Here is a 21,311-nt window from a genome sequence, read left to right on the forward strand (position 1 = left end):
ACCCACAAACAGGGGAAATGCAATCAATGAACCAAAATCCCATAAAGCAATACCTACCATATATACTCAGCAATGATCTTCTCAGTGACATCAGAGAGATCCAAGTTGATCAAATCTGTCAACAGAGACATCTTAGAGATACAGCAGAATCACAGACACCAACACAAGTATAACCCTTAAAGTAGGGGAAGCCTCTGATCTGCAGCAATCTTCAAATAAAAGTCACTCAAACAAGAATCTGTGGAAGCTGATGAGCAGGGAAACCCTGACCAGAAATAGAATTTATAGAAAGTGATCACACTTGAATATTCAAATCAAAAATGGTAAGGAGATTGAGTTTGGCAAAGGCCAAGGTGGTGTTTAAGGGTTTAAAAAGGGAAACAGCAGTAGATTGTATTCAGATTGCCATAGTTATCCTTATAGACCACCAGAGATTTGTATTGCTACACAGATCAGGATTTATAACATCCAAGAGGATTTTTTGATTGGCTGAGGCTTATTCATGAAACTTGAATGGATATTTCTCTTCGCTGTTTGCTTTTGTCCCGTCTCCTTAGGTGTGGATCCAAGCACTATCGATCAGTATTAAAGTCAGCTTCGAATCCTGAGAACGAGGATATGATTGGCAGCTAACTAAAACAACCATATATTTATCCTAAAGGCATGCATAACCTTCCAGGTAAACTAATATAACTGAAAGACGTGCTGAAAGGGTCGTACTCCTAACTTGTATCAGAGTTCTGCAATGATAATGTTAGTCTTTTAATAGACTCAATCAGTCATCAAAATTACGTAAGGTGACAACCAAACATTTGTGACAAGTAGAGACATGACCTTCAGAATTGAAGTCTCTTTAAAGTGAGATTAACTGAGTGTTTCCTTGTTAATAAAGTTGCTTCTTGATTAGCTTTTGTACAAATGCAATATGCCTAAGAAAATTCAGAAACATAAGTCATGATTTTCTTGTTTAATTGCTGACTTGCATTAAGTTCAGCCTGAGAATGCACCTGCACCTGTATTGACATTGAATACAAGAGGAAATTCGCACTAATTATGTAACACAAGTTGAAACTTGGAGTAAAGTGTTGAAACTGAAGTGGAACCCAATAAACTGGAATATGCCTACTACATATCTATAACATTTGTATCACTCTTAATCTTGTAATCACATTGCTTTAACTTGCAAGCTTTTATGTGAACACTGATAGGTCATCATGTATCGTATAAGCTCTTATGTATGATATGGCACTCATTGAACTGTGCATGGATTTCATAGTAACTTGCTATCTATTATCTCAGTGCTTATAACAGGTGATAGTTATGTGTCACTAATAGCTTGAATACCATTGCTTATCCTATGATGTAAAGGTTTAAGCTATCTATACTCTAAGCTCTAAGCTTCATGGGTACTACTATTCACAGAATGTAATAGTGATAGCTCATTTATAGTGTTCAAGCTTAGCTCTATTAGGGTAATCATAGTGAAACATGGATACTAATGGTAATCAAGTAAGTAACACTCTGCTTTATTCTATCACAGCTTAGCTCACCAAGTTAGATCATAGTAATTCGTATGGGATTAGTTTACAAGTGATCATAACACCTACTAGTCTTAAGCATGCACATTGTATATATTGAACATAGTCTACCAAGTAGATCATAAGCATATTTGTAATCAAAGCACATCACAGTAAGTAAGCTAAGTACAAGCAAAGGAGAAGCTGAGTACCCACTACTTATGGAATTAAGCATGGTTAGTAACAAGTAACAAACACAGAAAGGTGATCATAGTATTCTAAATAATCAATACATATGTATGTACATTTTATTTGAATGTCTTTTGTAAATATTATTGTTGTAGGAGCAGGGATACTATTTCCTGTGATTATCTCTGTATAGTACCGCTGGTGACAGAAGTAAAATACAACTATATATTTACATTGTAAATTATAGAATTCAGTAAACTAGTAATACGAGAAAAATAGACAAGGATCTTTGTCTGTTGCTTTTCAGATAAAATAATCAAGGTAACCACATACTCATAAAATGGAGATTACATATAAATTTTGTGACAGTAGAGTTAACTATTTGCTTTCTTGAATGGAAAATCAAAGTATATAAAACAAATAAAGATGATATCTTGTAAATCTTCCTAATAGCTCAAACAACTATGACCCAGATTTATTCTCATAGCCAGTCATGGATGATAGCTGAGAACGGTTATGGGCTAGTGTTGATGGAGAACATAATGTGAATGGAAAATATCATTTTAACACAATCTTCTGATACATAAAAGAACTAGAATAAATTAGGAGACAAATTTCTTGGCGGAAATACTTGCACTGCTAAAAGGAAATAAATATTTACACTTTTAGGACTATTATAATATGTTCAGAAACACCATTCGACAGCTTGAGAAGACTTTCTTTTGTTATCTTAAGTAAACAAGTAGCAAACTGGGAAATCTGAGCATTATAATATAAACTAAAAACGTTTTAGAAGCTGAAAAGAAGAACCCAAAATGGGTGTTCAGGAAACGAATGTTTCCAAGAGGGTCATGGCCCAAGTCCAGTTCAGACTCTTACAATAAGTGGAAACTATTAACTAAAAACAAAACCCCAATTGTTACAGAACTTGATGAGGTTGTCGTCATGAAAAAACAGATTACAACAATCATTTAAGTCTAAACCTCGCCACAAAGCTCAAGAAATGTTCAGCACCTGGAGTTTGGGGTGCCATGGCATCCGGACAATAGGAAAAACCAACGGCGGAACTAGAAGCTGAGTAAGCAGGAAGCGCGAATCATTACCTCGATGTAAGCCTTGCTCAAAACAAGAACCCGATCAGAGATAAGATTTTATAGAATCAGTATGGAACATATGACATTAGAAACCAATACCTCAGAGGAGGCACTTAGCATCATATTGGGCATCACCAAGAACGACATGAGAGCCGCAACAACCCTGTTTGCAACCAAGACAGGCAAAGTTGCTAGTTAATGAAATTGGAAAACGTAAGGTCTCAGCAAAAACTAAATAAAATGTCGACCTGCATTACCTTCTCCAGCTGGGGTGTATGCATCACAAATCACCTGAAACCCAACAAGTTGACCTATGAATACATGTCAAACAACAATCAAGGCTAAATCCAAACATCCATGACTAACAGTTTAAATATTTTATTGCGATAGCCACTTTAAATATTTTATTGGGTTAGCCACTCACCAAGATGTTTTTTCCCCTGCGGAATGGATCCCTGAATATAGCCTGAGGGCTGATAACAAAGAAAACGAATAATACTTAGGTTATACCGTTATTATCCAAGCTAACAATGAAGCATATCTATTTGGGTAAAAGGAACTTACTGAATGATAACCTCACTGTCCTTTCCAGTGGCCTGTCTAGTACTGGATCCATCATAATTCCACTTGGGCAGATCTTTGGGATCCGTAACTTCGTGAGATAAGGTCTGAAAATAAAAGTTAGATCAAGCATGAGACCCAATAGTAAATGGAAGATTTTTTTTATTCATGTTTTTTTTCAATCCTTCTATGTTCTGTCAGTTGTCTGCATACACCTTGCTCCAAACTAAATATAACAATCTTCCAAACTATGTTCCTATAGCATGTTTTGCTGCAATATTCATGCAACAACCTTCCCTTAGATTTTCTTCAAGCAAGGTATAACAACTTTCTTCATGGATGTTCTGCCACAGGCATCACAAAGCAATCTTTCACGATGGTCCCCATTAGAGATGTGACCAGCCCTATTGCATGCCTTGATCAAACTAAGACAACTTGTTATTATGCTGCTTTGTCTGCTAGCTTCCTAAAGATACTACAACATTGTGTATATCAACATGACTCACCTTCTCATACCCACACAAGGACACGCTGACTCCTAGTGCTACAACACCCTCCTGTAGCTGCTCAAGGACTAGAAGCTCCATGAAAATGGATCACACCAAAAAAAATACACAAATATATAGATTGCAACAATCAGAAGCACATCTCTGTATTTCATAAGACTTACCCTGCCCTTACTGCGGATATCCATGCCAGAGCCTCCAATCCTGCACAAACATCTCCCCAGTCACCAAATCAAAACAAAACCCACAAAAAGGGGAATGCAATCAATGAACCAAAATCCATCACCTCCATGACTAGAAAAACCCCCAGTTACCAAATCAAAACAAAACCCACAAACAGGGGGAATGCAATCAATGAACCAAAATCCCATCAGCTCCATAACTAGAAAAACCCAAAAGAAAAGCAAGACCTACCATATATACTCAGCAATGATCTTCTCAGTGACATCAGAGAGATCCAAGTTGATCAAATCTGTCAACAGAGACATCTTAGAGATACAGCAGAATCACAGACACCAACACAAGTATAACCCTTAAAGCAGGGGAAGCCTCTGATCTACAACAATCTTCAAATAAAAGTCACTCAAACAAGAATCTGTGGATGCTGATGAGAAGGGCAACCCTGACCAGAAATAGAATTTATAGAAAGTGATCACACTTGAATATTCAAATCAAAAATGGTACGGAGATTGAGTTTGGCAGAGGCCAAGGTGGTGTTTAAGGGTTTAAAAAGGGAAACAGCAGTAGATTGTATTTAGATTGCCATAGTTATCCTTATAGACCACCAGAGATTTTTATTGCTACACAGATCAGGATTTATAACATCCATGTTGTGGGGAAAAGTGTCTATTCAGAATGACCCTATCCCACTAAGGTGTGATAGTGCCTTAGCAAAAAACAGAGAAAACTACTTTTGTATTCTTCTTTATGAACTATAAACGAAGAGGAATAGGATGAACCAACCTGTGTCTTGCGCTAGTTCTTTGATCCGATCTCTCTCCTCTTTGATAGCTTCCAGCTACCTGCTTCCTTACTTGCCCAGCTTCACCAAGTTCCTGTAAGATCACAGAAGAAGAAGACTACACAAAGACATGGATTTATATTCATAAATAGCTTAGGATCAGATTTAAGCTAAACATACAAATGTAACAAACATCAATGATACACAAGCATGTAGGAGAAACTCAAATAGTTTTATTGATATAACAAGAAGATCCAGGAGGAGATACAACCAATGATTCCCGATCCAGCATCAACCTCCCAGCAAAGGAATCCCCTCTTCACCTCCAACAAAGCATAAATCACCCAATACTCTGAAATCAATTTCAAGAACCAACAACAATTCTCTGCAATGTACAAAATTCCAGCCTCTGGATCTCTGGGATGAGGGATCCATATATAGATGTATACAAAGAGGATGAGTCAGCTTATGATTTGACTTGTGGCCTCTCTCTATCAGTTCTTGCTTCCACTTGGAGACTGAGAGCCTCTTACTCATCCTTGGTCGAACTCAGTGAGGCAAGTGTCATTGGGGAAGATTCTGGAAGCTTCCATTGTCTATCCACCTCGCGGAATGACACTGCCATTTGTCATTTCCCGCTCAACGCACCTTGGTAGTGCATTTAGGTGCATTGTAACGCACCTAGCTAGTGTACTTGGGTGCTATGCAACGCAGGTAGCTAGTGGAGCAGCTGAAATGATCCTGATTTGACTGGTTCTGAGCAGTTTCTGGTGGAGAACTTCTGGGAGAAGCTGTAATTTGTTGACCTTGTTCCTCTAGGGGTAGGAACAACACATTTAGGGACTTCGGATATCTTGGATTATGGACATTTCATGCTTAGAGCTGTAAGGCACAAAAATGTCTATAACAGTTGCCCCCTAAAGTGTGAGGCTGTTTATTGGGTGAAATGCTTTATTAGGAGGATCCGAAGTTCTTTCAATGCTGGGAGGACACCTGTAATAAGATACAATACAATACATTATCTTCATACTGTTTTCATGATCTAGCTGAGGCGGGCATTCCCATGCTCAGCTCTATAAACTCATTTTTATGTACACAGGACAGACAATCGTCTGATGGTAGACTGATGATTCTGATGGAGTCATCATCCTTTTGGTAGGATGACTATCTGTGCTGCAATGCTATACATGCCAATGTCTTTATTTTTCCTGAATATATATCGCAACCTGGATGGATGAAACTAGGTCCAGGGTCTTCAATCTCGTCTGATCTTCACTTGAAGTACAAGTCGATCCATGCGAGAAATGTTTTGAAGTCGAACATGGAAAGACATCGCTTGATTACCAGTCAATGATGTAAACTGTTAACAAGCGCGAGAGGAATCACCGATAATGATAATGACCTTCAAGGTACTGCAGTACAATTCACATGGTGTGAATAAAGGACTTGGCATTGAACACCACGCAAAATCTTTCAGTCGAAGGTCATTGATGTATACCTGTCGCCGGAAGTGAGAAACTTGCCACTGAGGCATGCAAGCTTCAAAGTACTGAATGGGGTGTTCCTAGATCAACTTCTTGGATAATGAGCTGATGTCGACAAGAAGCGATTCGTCAAAGGAGGGCCTTAATGAATCCCACATCAATGACATGGAACGGAGCAAATGATTTTGATGGAGGTGAAAACGATCTGGCGATATATGGTTCAGGGTGGTGGTCATGAAAGAATGAAGTATAATGTATGGCAGTGGATGGGACACGGGTGACTTCTCTGGATGACTTCTCTTGACCATGTCGGTGACACTTATGTGATGGATTGGTAGCATTTACCCCAAATGTGGATGGTATGGCGTGACCATGGTGATGTGACTGGTGAATGAAACAACCCAACCCGACTGGAAGTGTCATGTTCAAGAGCGACTTGCTACCAATAAAGATTCTTTGAGTTTCTTCCCAATTTTTCCCCAGTCATTGTTGACCAGTACCTCTTTATTTTTGTCAAGCTTGAGGAGGATAACATATGCTTGTTCTATAATTTGCCCTTCGGGCAAACCCATCGCTATGTTTTAACGAGCCTAGCGATAGTGAAACTCGTTCTCGTCTAAAGACAAGTTTGTCGCTATTAATCTTTTTAACGAGTTTAACGACAAAGATAACTCGGTCCTTTTCATTTTTAGAGAGTCTGAAAAGGTACGTAAAGGTAACTCCGAAATTCCTTTTTTGTCATCTAATCCCTTAAGTCTAAAAAAGTATAAAACAATACAGAAGGGATGAATTTTCGATAGTTTTAACGAGCCGAACAAAACAAGCGCTCGATCTTTTTGTGCAATAATCCCTCAGGTCCAAAAAGATTAAAATCTAGAGGAGGGATAGCACTTCCGGTCGCTTTAATGAGCTGGAAGGCCAAAACTCGGAAATCTTTTCATATTTTACGAGTCAGATGAAAAGAGCTTAAAGAAGAATCGTCTTTTGAGGAACGAGTGATAAAATGGGTAGCAGCTGATTCCAGGTAAGGTTTGGAATTTTCCAATCACGGAAGTGTCACAAGGATGGCTAATGAAATCACTCTTCGCAGCTGTTCCTCAAAATGGGTAAACAATCAAATGGAGGTGAATGATCGGCCAATGGAAAAGTGGAGGTGACGGTGCAAACACGACCAAGGCTTTAATGGCTGAAATGCTTCATTCACGGTGGTTATTTACCGGGGAATAGTTCATTTTTTAACGAGCTTAAACGCGAATTGAAACACTTGCTCGGTCTTATGTTTATTTTTTAACGAGCTTGAACTATGCGCTAAAACTGCTCGATTAATCCAGTCATATGATAAGAATGTCTCATATAAAACGGCAATATTTAGATTTTTGCCCCACATCCTTTCTTTATGCAAGTTAGGGAACGACTAATCCAAAAAACAGATAAATAACTGCTCTTTGCTTGCACTCCAAAAGGTTTTCATGCCCCCAGGTATAAAATATGATTTCAAGGTTACCCCTCAATTTGCAGACAAAACATTTGTTCTATCAGGAGAGGCCTACCTCTTACAGGTTACCAAAGATTGTCTCATTCGCGTTACAAATGAAACACTTCCTCGACGATGTCTACCGAGATAAACAAAGGTGAGTGACAATGAGCGCCACACACATAACTTTGACAAGAGAATCTTATTCTAGACTAACCCCTCTTCCAATCACGGACGGGGTACAGACTAGTCATATTCTCCCGCGGAAACCTACCCTATACCCGACGTTTTCCTGCCGAAGCAGACCAGGATGCATGCCCCCTGGCTTTCAGTCATATCCCTCCGAATTACTCGCGCTCATCGGGAGGACGGACTGGGGGTTGAGACATTTCTTGCATGAAGAGACCATTTAAGGAGGGTATATGACTATTTGCTATGCGTGATCTGGGAAATGAAAGCTGGTCCACGAGCTTGACCACTCTTCCTTCGTGCGGAAAACACATTACTCTAAAGAGTGATGAGACGATGGCTCCCATGCAATAAATATAGTCTCGTCCAAGGAGTAGGTTATAATCCAAGGGTCCTTGAACTACCATTACGTTCATTTGAACTGTCTTCCCTCTCAATGTTATGGGCACATTGGGAAGTATCCCTAAAGGTCGACTGGTTCCTTTATCAAAGCCTGTCAGATTTCTCATCTCAGGCAAAAGCGATAGCGAACCAAGCGCTTTCCAAGAAATAGAGGAAAGGATACTCACAGAAGCCCCCTCATCTATGATGGTACCAGCCATGACCATTCTATATATTTGGACGATAATTCTGAATGGTATGCTTGCTGGTAAACGGGGTCTGCCTAGTTGATTCTAGTCGAAGGAGACAACTAGGTTGCTTGGAGGTGGGACCGAGTAGACGGCCGGGTACGGCTCTGACGAACTTCCTTCCTGCGGTAAAGGAATGGGTAGATTGCCCCCATGTTCGTCGGAGTCTGTGCTGATGAAGAGAATTTGGACGGTGTCATCCTTGTTCTCTTCAGTGACTGTATCATTCGAAGATAACACCTCTGAAGGCAAGACCGGGTCAACTGCCGCCTCGACCTTTTGACTTTCATCTGGTATGGATTCAGATGGTTTATCTTCGATGATAGGCGCTTCAGCCGACCACTTGAGCAGGCCAGCTGGATTCTCAACTAGCGACGGACTCGGCAAGAGTTTTTTATATCTAGGAGGAAGTCGCAACGGTGAAACCGGACGATCTTCCAAAACTCTTTTAGCCTCATCTAAGAAGGGACAACGGTGGACGGCATGATCACCTTCACACAGTTTACAGGGAAATCTAGCTTTCCCTTTTTGTCCTGTGGCTTCACTTTCGCTAGTTGATGGTGTGCTTTCAACATGATCATCAGAGGTTGATGACACCGGATTGTGCAAACGGGGAGACCAGTCCCCTAATATTCGAGGGATGCAAGGACAATCTTTGTGACAGTGGTCTCCCTTGCAAATGACACATGGCGATTTAGGCCTGGTCGGTGCAGTGTGTGGATTTTCGTTAGACGACACTCGTTTGCCCCCATTCACTTTTGGCTCCTTCTTCTTCTTCTCTTTCTTCTTCTTTTCCTTCTTCTATTGACTTTTGGCTTTGCCAGCCCCATCAAGCGAAGAGGAAGGAGGAGAGGAAGAATTAGAGGAAGTAGAAGGTTGGTGGGTAACTCTGGACTGGTCTAACTGCTGATTCGATTGTTCAGGAATAGTGGTGTTCTGAATGACATTGGTTAAGAAGAGCCAGACCGGCAAGCCAATTGTCAGTCCTGGAAGCGACAATGTGGCCATATGGGGTGCACCAACATCTCCCCAAGAGGAGAAGGGACTAGGATTTCCACCAAGGGGAATTCCTTGGTTGGTAGACTCCATTTTTTCAACCTAAGATCAACGTAGGAAAAGGGTATGAATATTCCATTTAAAATAAATTTTAAGACGCTTGGACACAACTTGTTTTCTCAATTTACAAGAGTCGAGAAAAAACAAAAGATGACTCTAGTCTCCTTCGATTTTTAATGAGCCTGAAGTGACAAGTGATCAGATGGACCTTTTCCGTTAAGGAGTCTGAAAAGGAACGAAAGGGACTGCTCTGGAGATCTAGGTAGAGGGAGTACCAAACCAATCGCAAAACTGCAGAATACGTTTTACGGTACGGCAGTCAATCTTACCGAATGCTGTGTTCGGTGCATTGCGATCAGTAGGGCGGTCGACACGGCTTCCTATGGATAAAAGGTTTTAAGCCTATAGGGGTCTCCCAATATATACTCGACGGTACGTGGGAGCACAAGTCCGTACTGGCACTTATCGTCTCACAGTGGAGGAATCACCCAACCATCAGTGAGGACAACAGTTACCAGGCTTTACGACGCCGGAATACGTCTCTAGCCTAGACCTCTATGTTGTGCGTTAAGTTCCAAAGCGTTGTTAGATTCATTCAATTTATTTTAAGTTGATCTTTCTTAGAAATTTGCCTTTTGGGATCACCACGAGATGTAGATGTAATTCCTAAAATGCAATCTAAAGATGATAAGCAAGCTTTTATCTCTTTTCAGCAATGAAAATCCTAGCTACACGGGGAAAAGAAAGACACAATCTTTTCTCAAAGAGCAAAGAGCACACTGTAAATGCACTTTTCCTAAATCAAGCCAAACAGACTATCAATATGCAAATGCACATATGCATGTATTTGTTTTCACTTTCTTAATATTGATGCCTAAAAAGAAAGTTGATGTACAAATCTGAACTTGCTTTCAAGTGAAAAACACAAACAAGCTTCTTTTCGAAATCAAAAGGTAGAGAAGATTACGACACTTTATGATTTTGAAATAAACACTCGTTTCGACACTAGAACGTCACAAATTCAAACCAAAGGCAAAGGTAAAAGTATAATCAACTGTCAACAGCAAACAAACTTTCTCCTAAGATCAAAATTGACACTTACGACAGATCTAAATCCAAGGACGACAATATGGCTATTCTACTCTTTCAATGGAAAACTGTAAATGATGTAACAAACACACAAAGAACATCTACAATCTTTTTGTACAAAGGAGGCGGAATTAAGGCAAAGAAAAGGGGTTTTTAAACAGACACACACTGATCACAAGCTGCAAAATCAGAGACAAAACTGAAAAAATGAAGCAAAGAACCTCAGCTGCACAGGGCTAGGCTAATCAGCGCACCTGTTACACAGAGAAACTGAATTGCAGCGCAGGTAGCCCTCTCGGGAACTACGTTGAAATGCAGGGTCTCTTCACAGTGCCTGCGCTGGGGCAGAAACGAGACTTCTATCCGGGTTCTGGGTCACGGTTTGCAGTTTAATCTATGGATTTTGGCCGAGTAAAAGAAATCAGTAAGGTACAATCAGAGGGATGATTTAAAGGAGGACTAAGAGCTATCACAAAGGGCAATCAGATCATTTGTGAATCAGTTGTTCAAATCATAAACAAATCCAGTGAATGGATTGAAGTAGCAGATGTCTACTTTGCATTTCATAATGGCAAATGCAATTCGATTGCTACTTCTGTGTTTATGAAGTAAACAACAAGAGAAACACAAACAAACTAACTAGACACGATCCCCAACGGAGTCGCCATTTTGTTGTGGGGAAAAGTGTCTATTCAGAACGACCCTATCCCACTAAGGTGTGACAGTGCCTTAGCAACAAACAGAGAAAACTACTTTTGTATTCTTCTTTATGAACTATAAACGAAGAGGAATAGGATGAACCAACCTGTGTCTTGCGCTAGTCCTTTGATCCGATCTCTCTCCTCTTTGACAGCTTCCATCTACCTGCTTCCTTACTTGCCCAACTTCACCAAGTTCCTATAAGATCACAGAAGAAGAAGACTACACAAAGACATGGATTTATATTCATAAATAGCTTAGGATCAGATTTAAGCTAAACATACAAATGTAACAAACATCAATGATACACAAGCATGTAGGAGAAACTCAAATAGTTTTATTGATATAACAAGAAGATCCAGGAGGAGATACAACCAATGATTCCCGATCCAGCATCAACCTCCCAGCAAAGGAATCCCCTCTTCACCTCCAACAAAGCATAAATCACCCAATACTCTGAAATCAATTTCAAAACCAACAACAATTCTCTGCAATGTACAAAATTCCAGCCTCTGGATCTCTGGGATGAGGGATCCATATATAGATGTATGCAAAGAGGATGAGTCAGCTTATGATTTGACTTGTGGCCTCTCTCTGTCAGTTCTTGCTTCCACTTGGAGACTGAGAGCCTCTTACTCATCCTTGGTCGAACTCAGTGAGGCAAGTGTCATTGGGGAAGATTCTGGAAGCTTCCATTGTCTTTCCACCTCGCGGAATGACACTGCCATTTGTCATTTCCCGCTCAGCGCACCTTGGTAGTGCATTTAGGTGCGTTGCAATGCACCTAGCTAGTGTACTTGGGTGCTATGCAACGCAGGTAGCTAGTGGAGCAGCTGAAATGATCCTGATTTGACTGGTTCTGAGCAGTTTCTGGTGGAGAACTTCTGGGAGAAGCTGTAATTTGTTGACCTTGTTCCTCTAGGGGTAGGAACAACACATTTAGGGACTTAGGATCCCTTGGATTATGGACATTTCATGCTTAGAGCTGTAAGGCACAAAAATGCCTATAACAATCCAAGAGGATTTTTTGATTGGCTGAGGCTTATTCATGAAACTTGAATGGATATTTCTCTTCGTTGTTTGCTTTTGTCCCGTCTCCTTAGGTGTGGATCCAAGCACTATCGATAAGTATTAAAGTCAGCTTCGAATCCTGAGAACGAGGATATGATTGGCAGCTAACTAAAAAAACCATATATTTATCCTAAAGGCATGCATAACCTTCCAGGTAAACTAATATAACTGAAAGACGTGCTGAAAGGGTCGTACTCCTAAATTGTATCAGAGTTCTGCAATGATAATGTTAGTCTTTTAATAGACTCAATCAGTCATCAAAATTATGTAAGGTGACAACCAAACATTTGTGACAAATAGAGACATGACCTTCAGAATTGAAGTCTCTTTAAAGTGAGATTAACTGAGTGTTTCCTTGTTAATAAAGTTGCTTCTTGATCAGCTTTTGTACAAATGCAATATGCCTAAGAAAATTCAGAAACATAAATCATGATTTTCTTGTTTAATTGCTGACCTGCATTAAGTTCAGCCTGAGAATGCACCTGCACCTGTATTGACATTGAATACAAGAGGAAATTCGCACTAATTATGTAACACAAGTTGAAACTTGGAGTAAAGCGTTGAAACTGAAGTGGAACGCAATAAACTGGAATATGCCTACTACATATCCATAACATTTGTATCACTTTGAATCTTGTAATCACATTGCTTTAACTTGCAAGCTTTTATGTGAACACTGATAGGTCATCATGTATTGTATAAGCTCTTATGTATGATATGGCACTGATTGAACTGTGCATGGATTTCATAGTAACTTGCTATCTATTATCTCAGTGCTTATAACAGGTGATAGTTATGTGTCACTAATAGCTTGAATACCATTGCTTATCCTATGATGTAAAGGTTTAAGCTATCTATACTCTAAGCTCTAAGCTTCATGGGTACTACTATTCACACAATGTAATAGTGATAGCTCATTTATAGTGTTCAAGCTTAGCTCTATTAGGGTAATCATAGTGAAACATGGATACTAATGGTAATCAAGTAAGTAACACTCTGCTTTATTCTATCACAGCTTAGCTCACCAAGTTAGATCATAGTAATTCGTATGGGATTAGTTTACAAGTGATCATAACACCTACTAGTCTTAAGCATGCACATTGTATATATTGAACATAGTCTACCAAGTAGATCATAAGCATATTTGTAATCAAAGCACATCACAGTAAGTAAGCTAAGTACAAGCAATGGAGAAGCTGAGTACCCACTACTTATGGAATAAAGCATGGTTAGTAACAAGTAACAAACACAGAAAGGTGATCATAGTATTCTAAATAATCAATACATATGTATGTACATTTTATTTGAATGTATTTTGTAAATATTATTGTTGTAGAAGCAGGGATACTATTTCCTGTGATTATCTCTGTATAGTACCACTGGCGACGGATGTAAAATACAACTATATATTTACATTGTAAATTATAGAATTCAGTAAACTAGTAATACGAGAAAACTAGACAAGGATCTTTGTCTGTTGCTTTCAGATAAAATAATCAAGGTAACCACATACTCATAAAATGGAGATTACATATAAATGTTGTGACAGTAGAGTTAACTATTTGCTTTCTTGAATGGAAAATCAAAGTATATAAAACAAATAAAGATGATATCTTGTAAATCTTCCTAATAGCTCAAACAACTATGACCCAGATTTATTCTCATAGCCAGTCATGGATGATAGCTGAGAACGGTTATGGGCTAGTGTTGATGGAGAACATAATGTGAATGGAAAATGTCATTTTAACACAATCTTCTAATACATAAAAGAACTAGAATAAATTAGGAGACAAATTTCTTGGCGAAAATACTTGCACTGCTAAAAGGAAATAAATCTTTACACTTTTAGGACTATTATAATATGTTCAGAAACACCATTCGACAGCTTGAGAAGACTTTCTTTTGTTATCTTAAGTAAACAAGTAGAAAACTAGGAAATCTGAGCATTATAATATAAACTAAAAATGTTTTAGAAACTGAAAAGAGAACCCAAAATGGGTGTTCAGGAAACGAATGTTTCCAAGAGGGTCATGGCCCAAGTCCGGTTCAGACTCTTACAATAAGTGGAAACTATTAACTAAAAACAAAACCCCAATTGTTACAGAACGTGATGAGGTTGTCGTCATGAAAAAACAGATTACAACAATCATTTAAGTCTAAACCTCGCCAAAAAGCTCAAGAAATGTTCAGCACCTAGAGTTTGGGGTGCCATGGCATCCGGACAATAGGAAAAACCAACGACGGAACTAGAAGCTGAGTAAGCAGGAAGCGCGAATCATTACGTTGATGTAAGCCTTGCTCAAAACAAGAACCCGATCAGAGATAAGATTTTATAGAATCAGTATGGAACATATGACATTAGAAACCAATACCTCAGAGGAGGCACTTAGCATCATATTGGGCATCACCAAGAACGACATGAGAGCCGCAACAACCCTGTTTGCAACCATGATAGGCAAAGTTGCTAGTTAATGAAATTGGAAAACGTAAGGTCTCAGCAAAAACTAAATAAAATGTCGACCTGCATTACCTTGCATAGTGCCTGAAGGAGCCTCGTGAAAACAATTTGGCATAAATTTAATATAGGACAAATCTTCCTCTGGCCCTTCCCTGATATTAACCGTATATAACACTATAAAAAGCCAACCCTCGAAAAAATTAAGAGAACTTCATGGATTTTGTGGAGAAAATTGATGAAACCACACTCGAAAAGCCAAACCTCGAAAAAATTAAGAGAACCTCAAGGATTTTGTGCAGAAAATTGATGAAACCACACCCGATTTAGTAAAGGAGGAAGAGGCCTTTTAGAAGGGAAGAAATCGCGGATAACCCTGTCATGAGAAAGGATGCAAGGAGTAGCATTATAACGCTCGCACAATGAAAATATATGAAAAAGGGGAAAACAAAATTTTATAAACAATTTAATATATAATATAAAAGTAAGTTTCAATTATTTATAATAACAACTTCACTTACATGCATTTTGACAGATGTTGTCTTGCTTGCTCTTGACACTCAGCTTGTACTCCAGGGAACGGCCTCCCACTTCCTGAACTTCGAAAATGAGAAGGAAGACGTGTGGCCTTGAAGCCTCAGTACCCGCAACGAAGGTGTCGTCTGCTGCACCAGCCACGCCCATGGAGGCTCAGTACGCGCCCCGAAGGTGTCATCAGCTGCAGCAATGTCAAAATAAAACCAGATGGGAGCGGCGTCTAAGTTTAACCCAGACGTTCGTTTTTTAACAGATACTAAGATCGATTGGGATGCTTACATGTCACAGGCACTCCGACAAGAAGTGGAGGAGATTTAGCAAAGGTAAAGCTGTAATCAATTCTCTCTGTTTCATCCTGCTCATCCAATACATTTTCTTGCGCTTCTTTTCGCCTCCTGTAGTTAGGAAGTGCATCAACTCTAGTTTGAAGAGTTAAATCTGGTGTTGTTGTACCAGTATTACCAATATCTTGGACTTGATGCGTCATGTAACCATCTGATTTCTGCGCATCGTAATCTGGATTGCGAGCAGTAATACCATAAACAGCTTCTTTCGACTGCAAAATCGGAGCGATACCTGCCGATGACTGACCTGCGACCATTAAATCAAGAAATTACAGTTTTGCAATGCGTTCAATGATGGGAATGTTAAGCTCTATTACTGCTTACTGAGTGAAGAATAGTGGAATATTGCCTTGAAGTGAGGACAAGTGGAGCAGTGCATGCAAAGTGTGCAATATACCTGCCGATGATTGACCTGCGACCATTAAATCAAGAAATTACTGTTTTGCAATGCGTTCAATGATGGGAATGTTAAGCTCTATTACTGCTTACTGAGTGAAGAATAGTGGAATATTGCCTTGAAGTGAGGACAAGTGGAGCAGTGCATGCAAAGTGTGCAATATTGCCCGTGAACCAACGTAGCTCTGAAAGGAAGAGGTTTCAGGTGAAAGTACTGATAATTCATGGTGGAAGGAGCAAGGACCATGTTCTTCAAGCCATCAATCTAGCCAGCCTGCACAACCTGCACAAGGGTGAGTTTTTTGTTTCATAATGGAAATTGATTTTGCAACAAGAACAGCAGGTACTTTGTCATCCCAGTCTGACCTGTCAACCACAACCGGGACAGGATATGTCCTTGTAGGATATGCATATGGATCTTTATCTGCACCTGGATATGTTGTAAGTGATGGTGGTGAATCTGGACCCGTACAAAGGGAAGTAGCGGGCTATGGGACCAGGGCAACCAGATCTGTTACTTGAACAAGGCATCAGCTTAGCTCGCATCAACAGATAGTCGCATTTCAAGATGCACCAGGAGCAAGCCCAACACTAGCGTGATGAGGAGCCAGCCCAACCCTGCTTGACGATTTGGAAACAATTTCTCATAGGCACGCATCTGCCTGTCTTCGTGGTGGTTATAGCACGGCCACAGCTGCAGCCCCTGCATGCAGAACACGTGCCTGCAATTACGCCTGCCTGCAAATACGCTCAAATCAATAAAAATTGTAAAGACACAATTAAAATTCCAAACAGTCCAAACCAATGCTAAGAAAGGCTAACATTAATACTGGAATATCGGAATTCCTCTGACGGTCAGCAATAATATACACGCCTATTTCCCTTAGCCTAAGCTCTGGCCTCTCCCGCCTCGGGAAGAGGCCAAATAAGATGGCAGTCCAGAGCACCTTGGTCATCCTGGCGGGGAGGGCACACAGCGTTCTAAAACCTTGATCTAAACCTTGATATAACCAATGCATTCGGCGAAACAGTACTCCGAATTAATGCTAACTCAAACAAAACTGATTCCTATAGTCCCTGGCCATTGCCAGATGGCAGGGACTAATTAACCTAGATTGCCTCCTTATATAAATTCATGAAACTAGGAATATACAATGAACCATGGTAGTTCATGTATAAATGATCTTGTCACCCTGATGAACCAGGCATGGTCAAGTGATCATCAGGTCGTACTATTCACCACATGCTTATGAATTCAAGATTTCTGAAACCATCATGGTAATGCAGAGGATAGGCCTTTGTGTTAGAAGTAAACTCTCCAAATTATTAGGAGATCTAACTCAGATTTTGTTAAATTAACACTGACTGTGAGCATACCTTATCTAGTGATGTCAAAAAATCCCGTGCCCTTTCTCGATTGATGAGGAATGTATGTTCGTCCATTTCAATGTTTGGTGAGATCATATTTAAAATAGAAATGTAGAAGGTCAATTACTGGAAAAAAGAAATGAAAACCTCAATTCTAGGAAAAAAATTATTTTTGTTCATTTTTGTATTAAATGTACTCATCAAGTCAAAATATTGTTGATCCGATAAACATGAGATGTCGACCCTTTTACTCTATTCGTTAGCCTTCAATGTGATTTCTTTGTTATGTAACATTTTTTGATCTACCATATCACTATTCGGGAAACTATTTCTTTCCAAGAAGAATTTATTCCTCTTTTGTATGCTCTTATTAAACTATCAAAGTTTTTGAGATCTCATAAAATATCAGAAATTTCAAATTGCCTTCAATGTAAATGCCTTGATGTTAAAAGAGTGCATAATGTTAAGAAAGGAAGGTAATAAAACTATTCTCATTATTTTCTAGTGAATATGAGCTCATCACTTAGCTAGATGGAAATATTGTTCCTTACCCGAGATGGAAGGAAAAGAACTGCTTACATGCCCAAGCAGAGCTAACTCAAGTGAGACCTTTGAGAAAAATCTCTATGAAGGATTGACCAGTCAACACCAAATAAGTAAGTAAGGTTGGCCTGGGATGACCCAAACAGCAACAACCCATGCAACAAAAAATTTCATTAAAACTATTAAAGCTAGAGCTAAAGTATGCATGCTTGTTCTCTTTGCCTTTGTTTCAAGTGGGACAATGCCCATTCCTCTAATTTTGATGGCAATGTAAGATTGTATAAAGTCTTTTTGTTTTTTTCATTGATGAATATAAGATAGATTTGTTTCAAAAAGAAAGAAACAAGGAAATAATAACTCACCAAAGGAATTTCCGATTTTTGTCCCAGCCCTAAAACCCACCACAATAGCAAGGCATAGAATTATGAGGGCATAGTTAACCTCTTGAGAGTAAATCTGACCCTCATTTTCTCGTGAGGTATGAAAAATCTTGACTTGAGGGAAAAAATCAAGATCCATTGATCTTGATATAACTAAGAAGGTTGTAGAAATCAATGCTTGGCTGACAACTATTGTTTCTAAAGTGGCAGTGACAAAAATTGGCCAAGACATAACATTTGGTATTGACTTGTACAATGTATCACTTACATGTTCTAGATTCTTTATCAACTAAGTTGCATGGCTAGAAAATGTGAGAATTAGAGCTAGATAAGCAATCATATAAAAGGAAATCTACAATTTGTATGAAGAAGCATAAATTTCTTATGATTCTAGTCCAAGAAACATGTATAGAACTTACAAACATAGAGTTATTATAATTCTAGTCTAATAAACACATATAGGACTTAGATTAAACAATGTTTTGATTGCGGAAATAATTTGAACATGAATAAATCTCCTATCAAAGTGGCCCAAGTTAGCAAACATGGCCTCCACACCTGTTTTAAATAGATAGATGGTTACATAAGGCATTGTCTCTTTTTCTAACAAGTGATTAGAGGATATATACTCTGAGAGATGAAATTAGTGTTTAACAATCTAACAAAATATATTGCTTTGACTTGAAAAAGGAAAGAAAATTCAAATTTATATGGCATACATTATAAAATATCTTGAATTAAGCACAAACTTGTTACACATAAGAAAGAACTCCAACCATCAGCAATCCTTGCTTATAAGTTAACATTTTTTAGTTTTCAACCATCTCCAATGACCATGATGTAGATTGTGAAATATCAACTTCAGGTGTTGTTTATGTCATGAAAATGGTCATTTCCAGAAAGTTTGTCTTATCAATCAAAAAGATCACCTTAACCTTAAGGTATACTCTCGTCAGAATAATATCACAAATCTTGAGGGAAGGTTCTCGCCTATTGAATATGGCTACTCATCCAAATTCAGATTCAAAGGCTACCTCCAAAACCCAAAAAGATTGTAAAAAGTATAGAAATCCATTGGTAATGAAATTGTTCAGCAAAATAAATTTGCAGACATATGATAGAGCTATGAATTGATCAACTACATTGTTACAAAATTAGATCCAATGCTATTGAAAGAAGGATTATCAAGCAAGGAAATAATTTTTATAGTCAAAATGATGGGAAAACCTCAAATCTTGTACTTGTGGAGCATCCAGTAGAAAATCATAAGTGCAACATCTAATAGAAAATCACAAGCTAGTTGATGATGTGCTCCTTCTAGCAAGTTCAAATATAGCGGTGATGTTGTCCAATGTTTTCTAAAAATAAATCCCCATGTCACTCTTTTGAATAAGAAAGGGAAGGCAATGAAATATGAAGTCATTAATCTCCTACAAAGGGACCGAGGTTCGGAAAGGGAAGATAGAAATGTGAGCACACTAAACTTATAATAAGGAATCTAGGTTCAAATCCCAGCAAGAATAGAACTTGCAAATTGAGTACTTGGTGGAGTTTTACCATTCTTCAAATTCTAAATTCATTCAGAAAAAAATGTTAGGCGACACGGAGTGATAAAAATACAATGTACCTACAAAGCCCCTGAGGAGAAGGGGGAGAATTTCAAAATGCGTTCATAAGTATGAAAAGCTTCCTTCATGTCTCCAAGATAACAATGTGCCTACACCTTCATAAATTTCCATTATATCTCATATGGTTCCACTAACCTCATTTTGTCAAGGCTTTCCACAATGACATGTACATCGTGCTTCATCATCATGGTATACAACAAAATCTTGAGAGAGTTCATGTCGTTGGGTCATGTTTTCAGATATTCAATGACCAAAGATTCCCCTCCATATCCATCCCCTTCTCCTTCTCCTTCCTTGAATTGTGTGGTGGGACTAGGAATGGTAAAATAATTTAGCTGGCTATCAGTAGTAGTAGTGGCTGGCAGAGAAGGACAATAGCAGGGTGCTCCTCCACATGCCAATGCAATCCTACAAATCATCGAGCCGAAGGCATTGAAAATAGCCATAAAACATGCCAGCAAGAACATGGTAGAAGCTCTTCGATCATTTCCTTTGCTTCCAATGAGGCTCAGTCTAGTCAGCCCCTAAAAATGGTGGCCACTAACCTGGATAATTTATTACTATTAAATCCCAAAAACTTATTTGGGTTTTGTTTGGAATGTAATTATTTTTTAGGCCTTATACAACCTCTCCATCTTGGAAAAATATTTTTAGAGCTCGACCTTAATGCATCCTTGACACTACTTGCACACCACCACACCTGCTTCAAAGTCAATGCAGTATGTATTTTTTCTGGTCAAATTTTCAAGTTGACAAGTTGGTTGCCATTAACCCTTCCTCCACTTTTTAGCGAGAAACCAAAATGTCTATGTCTAATGGGCCATCCATTTGGAGTTGGGCACCCACACAACTACAAGATCCCTATCCCCCTCCCCTCCATGTATTTATTAGTAGCTAGATTGCAAACCCAATCTAAGTCAGTTATATTTTGAGGAGGGCCAACTATGTGACCATATATAAGAATAATAAAACCTTATGTGAGGGCAAGCCTTATAGTTTATATAAATTAATTTAAGAATAGTAGAACCTTGTCTTATAGCCTAACTTTCCCATTTTCAAACATAAGTAGGTAAAAATATGTTTCAATGGGCATTAAAGAGAAAATAAATACATACAAAATTTAAAAGAGGCCACAACCTCC

General features: G+C 38.9%; 1 pseudogene; it reads right to left on the reverse strand.

Moving 5' to 3' along the window:
- Positions 1-20,169: 20,169 nt before the first annotated feature.
- LOC149139104 (uncharacterized) lies at positions 20,170-21,050 on the reverse strand (annotated as a pseudogene).
- Between the last annotated feature and the right edge of the window lie 261 nt (positions 21,051-21,311).

The sequence above is a fragment of the Pinus tabuliformis genome, chromosome X (genome assembly GCF_031772625.1).
Source record: "Pinus tabuliformis cultivar Carrire ecotype Pingquan chromosome X, CPIR1, whole genome shotgun sequence".
NCBI classification, from domain to species: domain Eukaryota; kingdom Viridiplantae; phylum Streptophyta; class Pinopsida; order Pinales; family Pinaceae; genus Pinus; species Pinus tabuliformis.